This window comes from Numida meleagris, chromosome 1 (genome assembly GCF_002078875.1).
Source record: "Numida meleagris isolate 19003 breed g44 Domestic line chromosome 1, NumMel1.0, whole genome shotgun sequence".
In the NCBI taxonomy this organism is placed as follows: domain Eukaryota; kingdom Metazoa; phylum Chordata; class Aves; order Galliformes; family Numididae; genus Numida; species Numida meleagris.
In genome coordinates this window covers 115,556,711-115,573,086 of record NC_034409.1, presented here as the reverse complement: position 1 = coordinate 115,573,086, position 16,376 = coordinate 115,556,711, and the positions used below count along the sequence as shown (strand labels likewise).

General features: G+C 40.9%; 1 long non-coding RNA gene across 1 annotated transcript; it reads left to right on the top strand.

The window, feature by feature from the left end:
- Positions 258-15,898, top strand: LOC110404278. The gene is made up of 3 exons (XR_002442139.1): positions 258-549; positions 14,901-15,104; positions 15,704-15,898. It is a non-coding gene; the product is annotated as an uncharacterized LOC110404278 (long non-coding RNA).

Sequence of the window (16,376 nt, the reverse complement as noted above, 5' to 3'; positions counted from 1 at the left end):
ATAACAGAGCCGCGCGGCCTCCCTCTCGCGGGGCCGCGGCTTCGCCCGAGACTCAGACCGCCGGGCCTTACACCACGGGGAGCGGCCGCCGCCGGGAGCCGGCACCCGAAGCCCGGGGAGAGCCGGGCCGGGCCGGGCCGGGCCGCGTTGCGCCGCGCGGCGCTGTGCCGAGGCGGCGGCGAAGGGGATGGCGCCGGCGGTTGGGCGATCTCGCGCTGCCCCCCGGCGGCCGTTACCGGCCGTGCCGCCGCCCGCTGCCCCGCCGCCCCGAGCCCAGGCCGGCGGCGGCCCGGCCCCGCGAGCTGCCATTCTCTCGCGCCTCTTGACCAGGGCAGGGCTGCCTCCGTCGCTCCCGGGGCTCGGAGCTCCCCGCGGGCGCTCAGTGGGGCGGCGGGTCCCTGCGGTGGTAGGAGCCGGCCTGAGCATTGCGCCCGAGAGCCTCAGCCCTCTCACTTGGAAGTCACCCAGCCAACGGCCTGGGCTCTTCCAGTGCTAGCCACCAGTAGCTGTTCTGAATATGGGAATCATAGAATCTCGGAATCATTTAGGGTGAATGACCTCTAAGATCATCTAGACTCCTCGCTCACCCCCACCATGCCCACTAAACACATCCCTCAGTGCCACATTCACACGGTTCCTGAACACCTCCAGGGATGCTGAATGCACCCTCTCCCTGGGCAGTCTGTGCCACTGCCTCACCACTCTTTTGGAGAAGAAATTTTTCCTCATATTTAGTCTGAGCCTCCCCTGACACAACCTGAGGCCATCCTCTCTCATCATATTGCTGTTACCTGGGAGAAGAAGTTGACCCCCACCTCAGCACAACCTCCTTTCAGGAGTTGTAGAGAGTGATAAGGTCTCCCCTGAGCCTCCTCTTCTCCAGAGTGAGCAGTCACAGTTCCCTCAGCCACTCCCCATAAGACTTGTGCTCCAGACCCCTCAGAGCTTTGTGGCCATTCTCAATGTCTTTCTTGTAGTGGGGGGCCCAAAACTGGAGACAGTACTTGAGGTGTGGCCTCACCAGAGCTGAGTATGGGGAGACAATTGCCTCCTAGTCCTACTGGCTACACTATTTCTGATACAAGCAAGGATGCTGTTGGCTTTTTGGCCACCTGGACACACTGCTGGCTCATGTTCAGCTGGCTGTCAAGTAACATCCCCAGGTCCTTTTCCACTGTGCAGCCTTCCAGCCACTCTGCCCCAAGCCCGTAGTGATGCACAGGATTGTTGTGACTGAAGTGTAGGACCCAGCACTTGTTGAAGCTCATACAATTGGCTTCAGCCCATCAATCCAGCACCACTGTCTGAGAACAAACACACTGGTGTTGCAAAAATGTTTAAGTAAAATTACTCAATTACTATGCTCTGTCCTCATGTCAGGCAGTTGCAGACAGTCCATGGCATTAAAGATAAGATCTTGCACCTGGGGCTGCCATGAATGTTTTTTAAATGTTCAGCCTCCCCATGTACTCTAGATGCAATTTGCCAAATGATACCGGTACATAAATAAGCTAATCATATAATAAAACACAGAAATTGCATGGGAAGCTTCCTGGACACAATTATAAGGCTCTTGTAACACTATAATGTTACTTATGTGCTCTAGAAACTTCGAGGATGGAGGGGAAATTGCACCAACAGATGAGATGCAAAGCAACTTAGGATTCTGCCAGTGTTTGCAGGCTGCAGAGTGGCATGCAGGGAAAAAAAATAATGTGTTACTCCTAAATGCTAATTATTTGCATGCACTGGGTCTTGGACCATAATTGGAAAGTGAGCAATCTGTACATATAAAATGTAGCAATTTCTGTACTTATGTAAGTGGCTGTTATCTAAAAATTACATAGTTTACCACGGTGTTAACTTTATGACTGCTTCTTGGCATTGCCTGGACGCACAGTACCTGCAGAAGGCACCTGCTGGGTTTCTGAATGCATCAGGTACATCCTAGCATTTCTGTGGCTTTGGAGGAATGTTAATAGCATGACAGTAGCACAGCAGGCTTCACGGAAGAGCGGTGAGGAGGGAGGATGAGCAATGACGGTTGCATTAGGACCACTTTGCCAGTGTCTAAAATAATTTTACAGGCTAAATACCCATGTATTAAGCAAGGATGTGAAGATGGAAGGGTGAAAGTTGTTTTTCTAAGTGGCCAGCTTGCAAATACTCAATTATTTTTCAGCTGTAAATAACAAACATGGCTTAAAGGTCCTACTTATCTCAGATTTTTTTTTCTTTTTCTGGAGAGGCCTTTGGGTCTGTGTGATGGCCTTCTAATCCAGAGACTGGTTGTTTGGGTACACTGCAGATCCAGTCACCCTTTCTGTCCTCCTCGGAGTTTATCTTGGGGTTAGCATCCATTAAGTTGTGGTTGCAGCTACACTGTTAGGAGCTAATAACTATAAGCTGTCTCTGCTCTTGCTCCAAAGAAGCCAGGTAGGCTTTTCTGCATGATGGGGCCCGAGCTCATCTTGGAGGCAGGGTTGCTCTGCAAGAGGTGAGCCCTCTGTTGACTGCTTCCTCGTGCGTAGGCTGGGTGTGCTTCCCTTTATGGAGAGTAGCAATGGTCTGCTGTCAGCCTGAAGGAGTTCAGGGACAGGACATGGCCATGTGTCATATGTAGTTTTCTAATGAATCAACACCTTTGAATTAAAGAGTAGTTAAGGGGAAATTCCCCACCAATAAGGTGCTTAGCACCATGACAGTAGGAAAGATGGGGAATACTGGGGGATACTTGACTGTTACAAAGACATTCAGTGGTAAAATATAGAGTGAAACGATGTTTACATTGGAAATAGGATGTGGATTTTTGTCATTTAATTAACTATTCAGATTGTTAGGAGTTGTAGATTTTTTTTTACCATTACTTTTAAGTTTTTGAAAGAAGATTGGATGTTTTTGTAGAGGATATACTCTAGTCCAAATGTAAATTGTTGGGATCAATGTAAGAATTACTGGATGAACTTCTCTGGCCCTTGCTATGCTGCATGTCAGATTAGATGATGCTAACAATCACTTCTGGCCACAGAAATACATGAGTAGTAGAAAATTATAAGTTTGAGAAAAATAAAATGATATGAAATTAACTCTATAGCAGAAATATTTCTGCAACTTAAACTCCTCTTCTGTTGCATTATTTCACATTCTCAGTGAAAGCAACTCAGATTTGTAGTAGTATTTTCACCATTTCGGTCAACACTGAGGGACTGACTCCCAGTAAAAGGTCAGTCTGCCCATCTTACTTTGGTAATCAGTTTTTCTATAGAAGAATAGCTTCCTGCAGCCAATATTTCTACTTGGCTCATTTAATTTTTGGAAACTCTCATATCAGACATGATAGGATTGAATAGGTAATTGACTGTGCTTTTTTGATGGTTGAATAGTATTTGTATTTAGCCCTCTTAGACAACTGTCTCATAGAATTCAAAGCAGGTTTTAAAATGATGCTGTTGTTGGCCCAGCAGTCCTTGAAAAAATGCCTGACTTCAAGGGGAGATCTTGCACTTGTTTGGCATGGTAAAACATCTCTGGCAGTGAATGGGACATGGAAGTCCTGTCAAACATATTTCCCCCATGACTAGCTAAAATGATAACTTCATATTCTCAATTCACAGGAGCAATCTATGTACATGAAAGTGAGTAAAACCAGAATTCCTATTAGGGATCAACCTTTTGCTTGCAAAAGCCCTATATTGCTAAACTTTTCCTTGCCTTCTCCTAGGCATAACTCCAGAGGAAGGGCTTGTTATGCCTGGAGCTGAATCATATCTTGTGACTTTGCTTTGTTTTGAAAGGTGGAAATTTTTGTGCTTTCTGTTGTAATTTTGGATGAGGTTAAAAAAGAAAATTCTTCTCATTGAGATTTTCAAGACCTGCTTCCATATCCTAAGAGAGGTCTCGCCCAAGACAGGTTCCTCTCTTAGATCTTTTCAGGGAGAAACCACCTGGGCTGCTCACTTACTATTTAACTAGGAAAAAGAAGCCTATTTTCCAAAACTCTTACACAGAAGGGGGGACATAAGAGGACTACATACTTCTTGGATGTGATTCATCTGAGCCATTTTCAGCTGCTATGTTAGGATGAGGTAAATTGCAACTTAGAGAAATTTCTTTACAAGGGACTATAGGCTACTAGCTCAGCTATAGATATTTGCAGGACTGGCATTGGCCAGCAAACATTAACTGGGAATAACCATGAAATAACAGAGAGGGAGAACAGAAGGTAATATTAAAAAAATGAAAATAATACAAATGCTTACAAAGCAAAGGTATGGGAATATGTAGAAAAAGGAAAATGTGAAAGGAGAGGAAGAAGGGAAGTACAGAGGACAAAAACAAAGCAAAACAAAGCAAACAAACAAAAAAACCTAGCTCTTTTCCTTTGCTGGAGAAAGCAAATCTGTCTATGTGTTTTCTTGCAACAGCACTAGTTGAAGTCTGGCCAAGAGAGGAAGGGGACCACTTGTTTTCAACTGAGTGTAACCCAGTCATAGGGCTTTGAAAGCAAGCGAATGTTGAAATCTTATTAAGATATGGTTTTTGCTCGAGGTTCCTTCTTTGATATTGCCTAAGCATTACTAATCTAGCACTCATGTCATAGCATTCAATGCTTCATGTATTCTTACTCACTTTTCCCTGCATTTCTCTGGGAAACAGCCTATGTGCCCGTAAAGCCAGGGGGAGAGCATGAGGAGAGATGGCTATTTTGGGCACCTGCATTTCAACACAGTGAAATAACAGGGGGGCAACTACCTCCTACCCCTACAGTTCAGATTCAGCCTCGAGCTGCAGCCTTGCTTGTACACAGCAGCCCCACACTCAGGGCCAGCTTGATTGTGCTGTTACATTTAGAAAGTGGTGCCTGGTACGGTTTTGACCTGTGATGACTAACATTCTCCCAAATGACTTTTTGATGCTTTCCTGGCTTTCAGGTCCAAATGCCCTTTAGCCATCAATCAGAGGAGAGTATTTTCTCTCCCATTTTTTCTGAGATCCACATATTTAGGCTGTGTCTAGCATTTCCTTGCAGGTTGCTGTAACAACTATGCTCCTTTTTCTCTTTCACAGACTTCCAGACCTCCTCAGTATCAGAACAAATTCCTCAGCCTTGGAAGCACCCCTTTGTTTGGACAGTCTCTCATAGTGTCAGTGTGTGGCTATTGATTTAACATCTCAGTAGACAAAAGGACCATCCTGGGTTCTTACACTTGCCTTTAAATGAAAGTTGTCAATTAGGCCCTTCAGCTTTGAAGAAGTTTAATCTGACCAAACAGTCTGGAACCTATTCACTCACATAAAAGGGAAGAAACCAGGAGAAGCAAATATTGTATATTAAACCTTCTTGTTTATGAAATCTAAACAGTTGCCAAAATCCACTGGTTGTCTCTAAATCTCAGATACTGTTTAAACTCTTAATTCCAGAAGCTAAAGAGTGCATTCATGCTGCCATTGTCTCAGCTGCAGTTGAACACTGCAATGACTTCTAATTTGTTTTCCTTCTTCCCTTGCTTGTTCCTTGACCCCAAATCTGTCAAAATCACTTTCCTTATCTGCTACTCTGATTGTGTAGTTCAGCTGTTTGAATTGCTCAACTAATACCTCTTGTTTTCTTTATTTTCTGTTCTGTAATTCTTCACCTCACATCTTCAGCCTAGTGAACATCTTTTTTGTCTTTTTCTCTTACGATAACCCCTTTAACCTCTCACTGCTCTGTTGGATCCTGATCACTGATGGCTATGGAAGGACTGTGACTGTATTTAGTCAGGACCTGGAGTTAGTCTTCTATCTACCTGCTTAAAATTTCCTAGGTGTTCCTCTTTTTTTTTTTTTTTTGCTGAGACAAGACATTTTTAGTCCGTGGGGGATCCCTAGGTTTTACAGACCTGATTCACATCTATGGTACATGGGGAAAACTAGGTATGCATTGCTGAAAAAACAGGTAGAACCAAGATGGTTAAGAAAGTAGATATTATATTTTCTGGTGGTTAGGACTGGAAGTATTTCCTGAAAAGACAGGCAATAAGTCATTTTCTGTGTGGCTGTCTAGAGAACTCCTGTAGAATGGTAAAACACCATTCTCCAAGTCTGCATCTTGCCCGAGACTACAGCTCAGGAAATGTCCTAATTCATGAGTTATCTCTATTTTTTTGGCACATAGCTCTCAGTCTATCCTGATGAAGACTTTTCACAGCTGTAAAATAAAATTAAAATGCGTGGAAGGACATACTAGCCTGGGTAAGTTGTGGGTTTGAGGCAGGGAAAATCATAGAACAGGTCAGCATTTTTTTTTTGCAGAACAGTTTTTGGTGTGAAAATGCACTGCTTTATTAACAAGTCACCTTGAAAAAGTAGGATCTACCCAAGTGTGGTTGCTTAGTGATTCAGACATTGGTAACCTGCTCTGGAGGAGAACCTGGTACAGTCCTTTGCCTGTCTCTGTGTCCTAACTATCACTCTTTCTCTCCAAGTTTTTTTGAATTCTTCCTTATATTTTCTTCTTTTGACTACAGGATATTAGCTCATTCTGTGAGGGGTTTGGTAAGGTGGGTATAACTCCCTTTAAAAAAAAAAAAAGGATAAAAAATCTGATGAGAGCAGAAAGTAGATGAATAACTTTTTATTTAGTGTGGCCTACAGCCCGCATTTTTAGCCAACCCTGTTTGATGATTGCTCCAATAATCAGTCTCATGCAGATTTTCTTCTGAAAATAAATCCGTGACCTAGTTCTCCTTCAAATTCTTTAAGAGTCATAATGGAATTCCCTATTCTGATATGAAGTCCTTGTGCTTCTCAGTTACTATTACTCAGGTAGTGAAGAAGCAAGAACTCTACTGTCCTCTTGAGTCCTACTGTGACAATTTCTGAAAGGGCTTCCAATTGTGTTTGTGCTCCTAGAAGGAGAGGCTGAGCTGATGTGGCTCTCTTTGTTGGGCTCCACCTTGCCTAACACCTTGCCACAAAACAGGGGCAGCCCTAAAAGAAAATATACAAGGAATCTTGCTTCACGTATGTCTAAATTAATCTGGTCCTTCTGGAGGAAAGAAGTCTAGATTTTGCCCCCAGTATTAGAAAAAAATAGCTGAAGCCTTGAAGCAGAAAGGTCATTGGTGCTCTGACATCGCTGTCTTCTAAATGTTTTTGAGTGCTTTTAAATCCAAAGAGGTGTCTCAACCTCCACTGAGTCCCGCTGGATTCACTATGTCATGTGGTCAGGCTTTTCACATGTTAATTGTGTGAAAGTTTATCTCCATTTGTATAAATTTTGTGAAATGCCTTTTTGTACTTGCATTATGGTAAAGAAAGGAGGGATAAAAGTACCTCATCTATCTTTTCTATCCTGCTCCTTATTTCTTTTACTTTTGATCATTTCCTTTTTTATTCATTTCATCTCATCTCTTAGGTAAACAGTCCAATTCTGTTCCATTTTGTTTCATTTCTGAGGTTTTCCATGCCCCTAATTATTCTCATCACCCATCTCTGAACTCTTTTTCTATCCGCTTTATTCTTTTTTTTTTTTTTTTGACATTTTAGGTGCAAATTGTTTCAGGTGCAATTTAGATCACTTAGATGTCCAAGTCCCTGACTTATGGATGCAATCAAGGACTCAGACATCTAAGTAACTAGATTGCAGACACAAATAATTACATTGCAAAATGTGCCTGCAAGTTCTGTGCCCATGAGAAATGGTTAAAGCTAGACTAAATATCAGAGCCTTAATCACGAGAAAAATATCGTCATCACTCTTTAAAAGAAAAATGGACACCCTCTCCCACTGGAATAGAGTACTATCACACAAAAGAAGTCTGTTTAAACTCTTCCTATATTGAACCATATTATAAGTATTATGATGAATAGAATAATCAGTTAGGAAGATATAGAGCAGCACCACGTCTGAAGATCTTATTAGGAGAGAAGAGCATGGTATGTACTGAGCTTTCATGATAACTGATGTTTATCGTTTGCATGCTTCCATCTTTAAAAATGAAACTCGTGGTTGTTTCCTTTTTCCTTTGTAGCACCGAATCATTTCTCCCATTTGTCTACAAGAAGGTTCAAGAGACTTTGCCATGTCTATGATTCAACATTTTTGAAAACTCAGTCTCAAATTATTGAAAAAAATAGGCACTGACTAAGATTTAGCCATTTCTTCTCCATATGAATTAAATGTCTTTCTAATACAAGGATTCAGCAGACTACAAAGCCGGGGTCAAGTTTGATGGTGTTGGTGGAAGAGCTGGTGCATGAGCTGATTTTTGAAGGAGGATCTTATTGCCTAGATTTTCTTTATTCCTTGAATCAAAGCTTTTGTTGTCAGTTGAAAAAATGGAGCTCCTTTTTCAAATGTAAAATGCTTTCATACTTTTATTTCTTCTGAAAAGGAAAACAATCTTTTTGTCTTTAAAAACAAATATCTGTAATATTCAGTATTAATGAAATATTAAATGGTGGAACATTTTCTGTTCTATTTCTTCTCATTGAAATTACTTATTAATTTTGGATGACAACTACATTGAAAAAGAAAGCAGAATGAACTTAATGAATAAGAATAAACAAATAGTTGAAGTAGTAAGTAGGTATACTCTAGAATCAGAATGAGCAACAGAAAAATAAGTCTATTCCCAGCACAAAGTAAATTTCAGATCTCCTCAAGTCTGCTTATAGTACAAATTATTCCATTCTGTAAGAGAGGTAATATCCTCAGGAGTATTTTCTGATTTCACTCAAGGCTGTATTATTTACTAGTGAGTCCACATTTCAGATAACCTTAAAGAAGTGTAACTTTAACCCTGTGCTACTTGTTACTTGCGTAAGAAGACTTACACAGAGAGGAATCACTTAACTTTTGTTTGGTGGGCCATAATAAATCCTTGAAAATGAGCATTCTATCTAGAAATTCTTAAATATTTAATCAGCTCCCAACCAGAAATCTTGTTTGAATAGGCACCCGTGATCCTATCTTCTTCTCACTGAAGACAATGAGAAACTCCAAGTAATTTTAAGGGAAAGAGGAACAAATTCTGTGCAAACACAATTTATTAAAGAAAATGAGCTCATGGAAAAGAAGAAAAACTACACAAGCATTTTTTCAAAGCACTTTCAGAGTGTAGTATCCTTCTGAATTTAAGCCAAGTCAATGAGTTAGGCTAAGTGTTTTGACTTTAAATTTGGACTGAAGGAGAAGCACCTGAGAAGCAGAGGCTGATGTTAATGGACTCTGGGCCTCACAGCTGACTCTTGTGCTTACTTGATCAGAACTCTGGAAGTTTAAGCTACTTTGCATGACTTCCCAGTACTGGGGTGATTAAAATAAAGACCTCTTTTTTCCGCATGTAAAGCAAGGTGAGGGAGAAGTGTTATTAGTGTTGCAAAACCAGGTCTCAGCAATTTGACATTAAGCATTAACTTTAGCAACCATATCCCACTTGAGTTTAGTGGTGTTGTGTAGGTGCAGCTTTTTTTCTGCTCTAAGGTTAAGACATCTAATGTGGTCCCTCTTTGGCTTTACGTTTTGGCTTTTTTTTTGTTATGCTTCTCAGTGCTTTTCTCAGTTGTCAGCTGATATAGAGCCCATTGTCTCACTTTCTTGCTGAAACGCTTGGTTGCCTGTGTCCTACTGGGGACAGAATATCCGCTGTGTGTGCACTGGACATACTGTGAATAGCTTTGCAGGTTAAGAGGGCTTACGGCTATAAGTGCTCTTGTTCATCTCTTTCTTTTTAATTTGTATTACTGTGGCTCAGGGTCAAAACCTCAGTGCACAAAAATGATCCTTTGCAATTTATAACAGGATAGCTAGTGTCCTTATGCCATGGCTTGTTTTGGGTTGGGAGGTCATGAGGCATCTGACAGTCTGGAAGTCTGAATGGCCCTGGAAGTGCGTTCTTAGAGGTAGAAGCTCCCTCAGATGACACCCGTGGCAGTGGTAAGCCAAGTGTACCTGGATAAAAACTCAGTGTTGCTGGATATTTTGCAGCCAGAATGCTTCCTAGACATCTCTAGTTTGGGGCAACAATATTAATTGTTTTTACGTTTCAACTCACTTGAATTTACTCTTCAAAATCATCTGTTATTTTTGTGCTTTCTTTCTGGACTCGTTATACAAGGAAGAAGATGATGAGAAAGTCCTCTAGTCCTTGAATCAGCTCAAGAGAGCTGTGTTGCGTTCAGGATGTGTCGAGGGATTCCTGTAACCATTCCAGCCCTCTAGATCTGACCCTTTGCTCTTAGACCTCCTTTCTTCACAAATTGGTTTATTGCTGCAATTTCACAGAGCAGCATACTGCTAGGATTTTTGATTTCTCTCCTCTGTTGCTGCCAGGAGGTCTCTTCTGCTATGGTCTCTTCTGGTTTCCTAATTTTTAGGGGTCTTCTGGCTAACTAAGAGGCAGATGCTGCCATCCTCATCTTTCTGTAGGAACACTCTTTGATGATAAGCCTGGTCTGAACGAGTCTGCTAGGAGTTTTTGGTGGATAAATATTTAAACAGTGGATCCTGTGTTCAGGCTTAGGCATGAAAGAGGCCCTGATCTGTATGAACGTGCTTTTGGTGTGTAACTACTTTTGTTGCTCTGAAGATGCAAGTCAGTGATGAGATATGAATGTCTTGAGGTTCAAACAATGGCAGAGTAATGTTTCCTATTAGACCAAGCAGTGAAATTCAGCCTCAGTTATGGATCAGTCCTGTTTTGGCTCTAGTTCCCCAGCTCTGTACTGCATTGGGCCCTTATTAATGAATGCTGTTTTATTTTATTTATTGTAAATCAATGTAGGTTTTTTTAATTTATTTATTTTTTTTTATTTAGTGGTTTGGAAGAGGTAGGTTTTGTGGTTTTTCCTGTGAGTCATGCAGAGGTCTTGGTATTTTAAGCATCCATAAGGTTGAATTAGTGCTACAAAGGAAGGGTTTTGTGTCTGATTTACTTATGATGAACTCCTTTCTGTTGTACAGAACCTATTTTTCCAGAAACATTTTTGTTTAAATAGAGTAATATTTTAATCTTGTGCTTTGGGTGCTTTTAAACCTGATTGTATTTTGTGCTCCTATTATCCCAGTAACAGTCCAATTAGGAGTGGTTAAAAATCAAGATATTTATTTTAATTACATGCTTATCTTTAGAGGCTATATTGCAGTAAATAAGGAACATTTGAACAAAAAAACCTAACATTGCAACATGTCTTGTCACATTATACTTACCCTACACCTGATTTCAAATGTAAATTGCACAGCATTTAGCTCTAATGAAAATACTCTAGTGAAGGAAATTGTTAAGATTTTCTGGTGCTCCCCTAGGGGTAATATTAAAACCTCCATTACTAACATCTCGCTCTGAGAAGACAAAATGTGCACTGAGAATACAAAAGCTCTGTTGGCATCTAAATGTGTGCCAATTAATTCGCAGTTACAGACCTGCAGATCTGTATGGAGATGTAAAAATAGGACCTGGGAAAGCTATTTAGATCCCTGTATAACAGAGCTTCTTGACCCTGGATTTCTAGTGTTAGTTTAATCATGGCATTCTGCTTTCTATTTATTTATATAGTTGCCTCAATGAACAAATTAATAATTATACAGCACATTGACAAACATGCCGAGTAATATTTGCCAGATTTTAAATTAATTTAATTCAAGGGCCACTTCATTTACAGGATTCATAGGCACATCAAGGAGTAGTTTTTGCTTCATTGCTATTCAGATTACACCAAGATTTTTCATCGTTTTTCTCTCTCCTTTTTATCTCTCTCCCCTCCCTTCACCAAGGAAGACAATTTAACTTGCTTTTCCAAATAGGTAGTTACTTTCAGGCAGGTGGAAGACAGGTAAATGATAGACAAACAGAAATGTAGATAAATGCATGGGTGACATACATTTAGAGAGATAATCATTTTTATTATGAAAAAATGAAAACAATTAGGTAGCGCTAACACCTCATCTTTATTTTCCCATTACTTCCAATTTTCAATCTATCTCCTTTTGTTTTTCACCTACAATTTGCTTTGAAAATTATTTTAATTTCAAGTCTGTCTTGTGACTCTGTGGAGGAGTGTTTCTGTGTTGAATATCAACTCAGTCACACAGAAGTGCTACGATTCGTATTGTTTGTCAACAGAAACTTGGTATTAGGGCCAGCGACTGGCTTGAACTGCAGTATTTGAACTGCACCCGTGATTGGGAGAAGCATGTCCTAAGGCAGGCAAGTGAGACTCCTTTTAGTGCAGGCTGTCTTTTGACAAATGGGAAGGAGACGACAATTAATTCTTAGAACAATCCCCTTGCTCCAACATAAAAGGATATTCCATGAACAATACTGCTTTTATTTATTAGTCTTCTCTTTCTCTTCTCCATTTCAGCATTCTTTTTAGGAATCAAGACAAATTGGTATACAAAAAAGGCTTTTTTCTTAAGAGGTGGCAGATTGCTACAGTGGTCAGTAAATAGCAGGGTCCTCTGCTGGAATACAGAGAATCTCAGAGATATTTATTAATTCTTCCATATTACTTAGAAGAACTGCAATGCTTGGTATAAGTTATTGGATATCAGAAAGAGAATGAAAGGGACATTCACAGGTCTTTTTCTACCACTGAACATACACCCTCATTATGCTTTTCCTACACAACATGATCTAGGTTTCCACCTTTTTAATTACAGTAACGCCTCCCTGAGATGCTGGCACTTACAGGTGTATGTTCAGTGATAGAATATCCCAAGTTGGAAGAGACACACGAGGATCATCAAGTCCAGCTTCGTCTTGCACACTCAAACCACCCAAAGTTCAAACCCTATGTCTGAGTGTTGTCCAAATGTTCCTTGAATTCCAGCAGCTTGGGGCTGTGCCTGCTGCCCTGGGCAGCCTGTTCCATGGCCACTGCCCTCTGGTGCAGAACCTTTCCCTCATCCCCAGGTGCCCCTTCCCTGACACAGCTCCATGCCGTTCCCTCAGGCCCTGTTGCTGTCACCAGAGAGCAGAGACCAGCGCTGCCCCTCTGCTCCGTGTGGGGAGCTGTAGGCCACTGTGCAACCTCTCTTCAGTCTCCTGAGGAAGACCAGATCCTTAAAGGTTACCTTAATTACCTTAAAGGTATTTAGATCCTTTTAGGGACCATATCCTTAAAGGCATGAAGTCCAGCTGAAGCCAAGGGGAGCTGAGTCCGAAAAGCTACGGAGAAGTAAATGTGTTTAACTTCAGAGAAGCAGCTAGTGTGAAACTGGTTGGGGTGGTTGGGGTTCACCTCTCTCAGCTTCCAGTGGGAGATTCAAACACATGCATGTGGGTATCTGTATGTGCTTTGGCTTTCACAATGGATTCTGGAGAACATAAAGTTAGTCCTTGAGAGCTATTCCAGGCTTTCTAGGTTGCTGATGACCTCTGCATGAAACTGACACGCATGACAGAGACCCTAGAGAGACCCATGCCCTTAAGGAGCTCGAGGCCAGGTGGAATATGCTAAGGTTGCCCTACTACTTGTTTTGCATGAGTTGCGCCCAAGCTCTACTGACAAGATCTGCATGGGCTGTACAGAGCATCACAGCCATCTATAGAGTCCTGCATGTTGGGACCTAAAATGAGGTGCTCTAGCTAGGAGTGAAGCCCACCCTAAATATCTGCAAGTAGGCAGAGACAGTCAGATGAAGTTCATCTAGGGAAACTAACAAGGAAAAAACATTAAAAGGGAAGCGCATTTGGCTCTATTTACTCCTGGCTAAAAAAGCTGAATCCAGATGCGAAAGTTCCTTATCTGATGCATGAATCTTGCTAGAATGTCTCAAAAACCGTTTCAGGAGTGTTCAGAGGGAATGGGAATGAATTGCATGGTGATGTTTGAATCAAATACTTATTTCTCATTTGTGTGAGGCCGCATAAAAAGAGGAATAAAGCAGCTGGTGACAATTAAGATAGGTACTATGAAGACAAAAGGGGGCTGTGAAGAAAACTGAGTGGTATTTTTATACCTTTAGCATATATTGCATTTATGAAACTTGTGAGTTATCAATGGATTTTAAGGTTCTTCCCAGAAATAACTAGGAAATAGCTGTTCTTCACGCGAGACATTAGCAACCTCTGATTCTTACATCTGAACAACTTTTCATAGGTAAAATCACTTTAGCTGGCACGATTATCACTGTTCACTGCTGTATTCAACATGCTTCTGAATGTGATAATGAGTGATGTCTTTTTTTCCATCACTTCAATACAGGTATGCAATTTATTCCGCCAGTAAACACTATTATAATGTAAGATTTATAATACAATATCTCTCAACGCCAGTCAGAGTGATGGTTTGAAGGAACTCAAATGTGTCTGTTATGTATCAGAGCAAACAAACCCTACATTATCAACAAAGTTGCTTACTTGGCAAAATGGTGCAGCTGGCTTGCTTTGCGTGCTGGTATGCATATATTAACAGCAATACAGTCTACAGTATTTTTGTGGCCCCAAATTCTCCGACTTTCTATACAATCCTCACAGTATTATAGGCACCAAAGGGACAGGCATTACAATGTCATGTATTAGACTTCTGGAGCATTTGATTTTTACCTTATAGCATCCACACAGCTCAAATGCAAGGTCAGCACAGATAATGATCGTTGATGTCATTAGCCAGACAAACTCTCACGCTACTCCTGCACATTTAAGCTGGCAACACAAATAAATACTTTCTGATGTGTGTATGTGAGGGGGTAGTGTTCTTTCTTCGAAGAGCTTTTAGATGATATTCCAAATAATTTCTAATCATTTAAAAGCCTTTTAAAGAACAGGTTCTTCTTCCAATAATTGACAGACAAGACAATACCAGAGGGGGAGGCGAGGTGGAGAGGGGCGGAGGTGTAGATTGCTCCATATAAAAGCCTCTAAATTATGTTGTCAAAATTATAGCAACATTTTTTTTTTTTTTCTGCTCAGAGCCTTGAAAGATCGCACTCCTCCAGTCCCAGAATCCTGGCTTTTGTTTGTTTTGCACATTCAGCCTAAAACTTCATGTCATGATACTGTGTGTAATTGGTGGCACTTGTTGAGTTCAGAATCAGCCCAGAAGTGAGAACCCAGAAATGTGACTGAAACATCTCCATTTTTACACAGAGCTATGAGAATCAGCTGCTGCTACAGGTACCTGTGAGGCATAGGATAGACCCTGTGCTTTTCTCTTGTTTATTTCTCATTCTTTGTCAGATTTTCTTGCAAAGAAGAAGAAAACTGTCAGGAGATTGCATGGTTCACCGATGTGATTAGACTCTTCTGACAGTGGGGAAGCCACTGATCACAGGCTCTGAAGTTAGGAACGGTGTCCAATGAAGCAGGCATTCAATAACTTGCTGTAAAAAACAAAAACAAACAAACAAAAAACTTGCTTTAAAACTGGCCGGGATTTGCTGGATTGCTCTCTTATGCCTATGATGAAGTTGTTTCCAAAAAAAGGAGCCTCAAAGGCTCTTTGTTTGAATTCAAACAGGTTCTTGATTATTGGCTTCTCAGTACATTTTCCAGGTAATAAAGTTCCCAGGGAATTTTTTCATTCTTTCTCTGTTAAGATTGAACTTCCTAACGCCATGTTAGATAGCATCAGTTGTTGCAGTAAACGTGTGAAAAGAATGATGTGGCAGCTGTACCACTGGTCATTTCACAGTTAAATAATTTACTCCGGAAGTAGAAGCTATAAAGTTTAATCAATTTGCTGCTTGAAACATTTTCATGTGTTTCTTTTCCAGGATTTTCTCCACAACTTGCCAAGCTGCAACTCATTTCTTGCTGTACTCATCATGTCCCAGAAAGTCTACATAGCTCAAGATTTCAGAATGAGAGATTCATTTTGAACATGACATGAAATATAACCAGAATTTCAGCTTGCTGTCCCATATGCCACATCATTTATCACTCTCTCTTCATAAATTGGTGGTTAGACAATAAAGCTTCTAAAAAAATCTGTCTGTCTGCTCAGCCATCTGTCCTTCTACTTCCCAAAGACAGACCAAAGCTCAATAGCTTGTGCAGTTTTCAGCTTTGCTTCATTCAGAGTGTCTTATTAAAGTGGGAAAATAAGCAGCCCTTCAAAATAGGCTGGGAAAACAAGAAAATCTCTTTTGCAAACAGGAGAGAGAGAGGGAGATGCTGTTTTAGCTTTTGGTGTTCAAGTCAACGCAATAGGCACTGAATCTTGTGGAGTTTTATGGCATCTGTCTGCTGGAAAGGCAGATTAAAAATTGAAAGGTAAATGCATGCTGTTGTCATCTGGTGACATTTCAATAAAACCGCAACATTTCTTGTATTTTTAAGAAACCTTTCTAAGAGTAAACGGTGCGCTTTTAAAAAATATACTGCATGTGATCTGCATGAGTTGCAAGTCTTGATATTGCTGTCAAGTAGATGAATAGATTGCAGTCA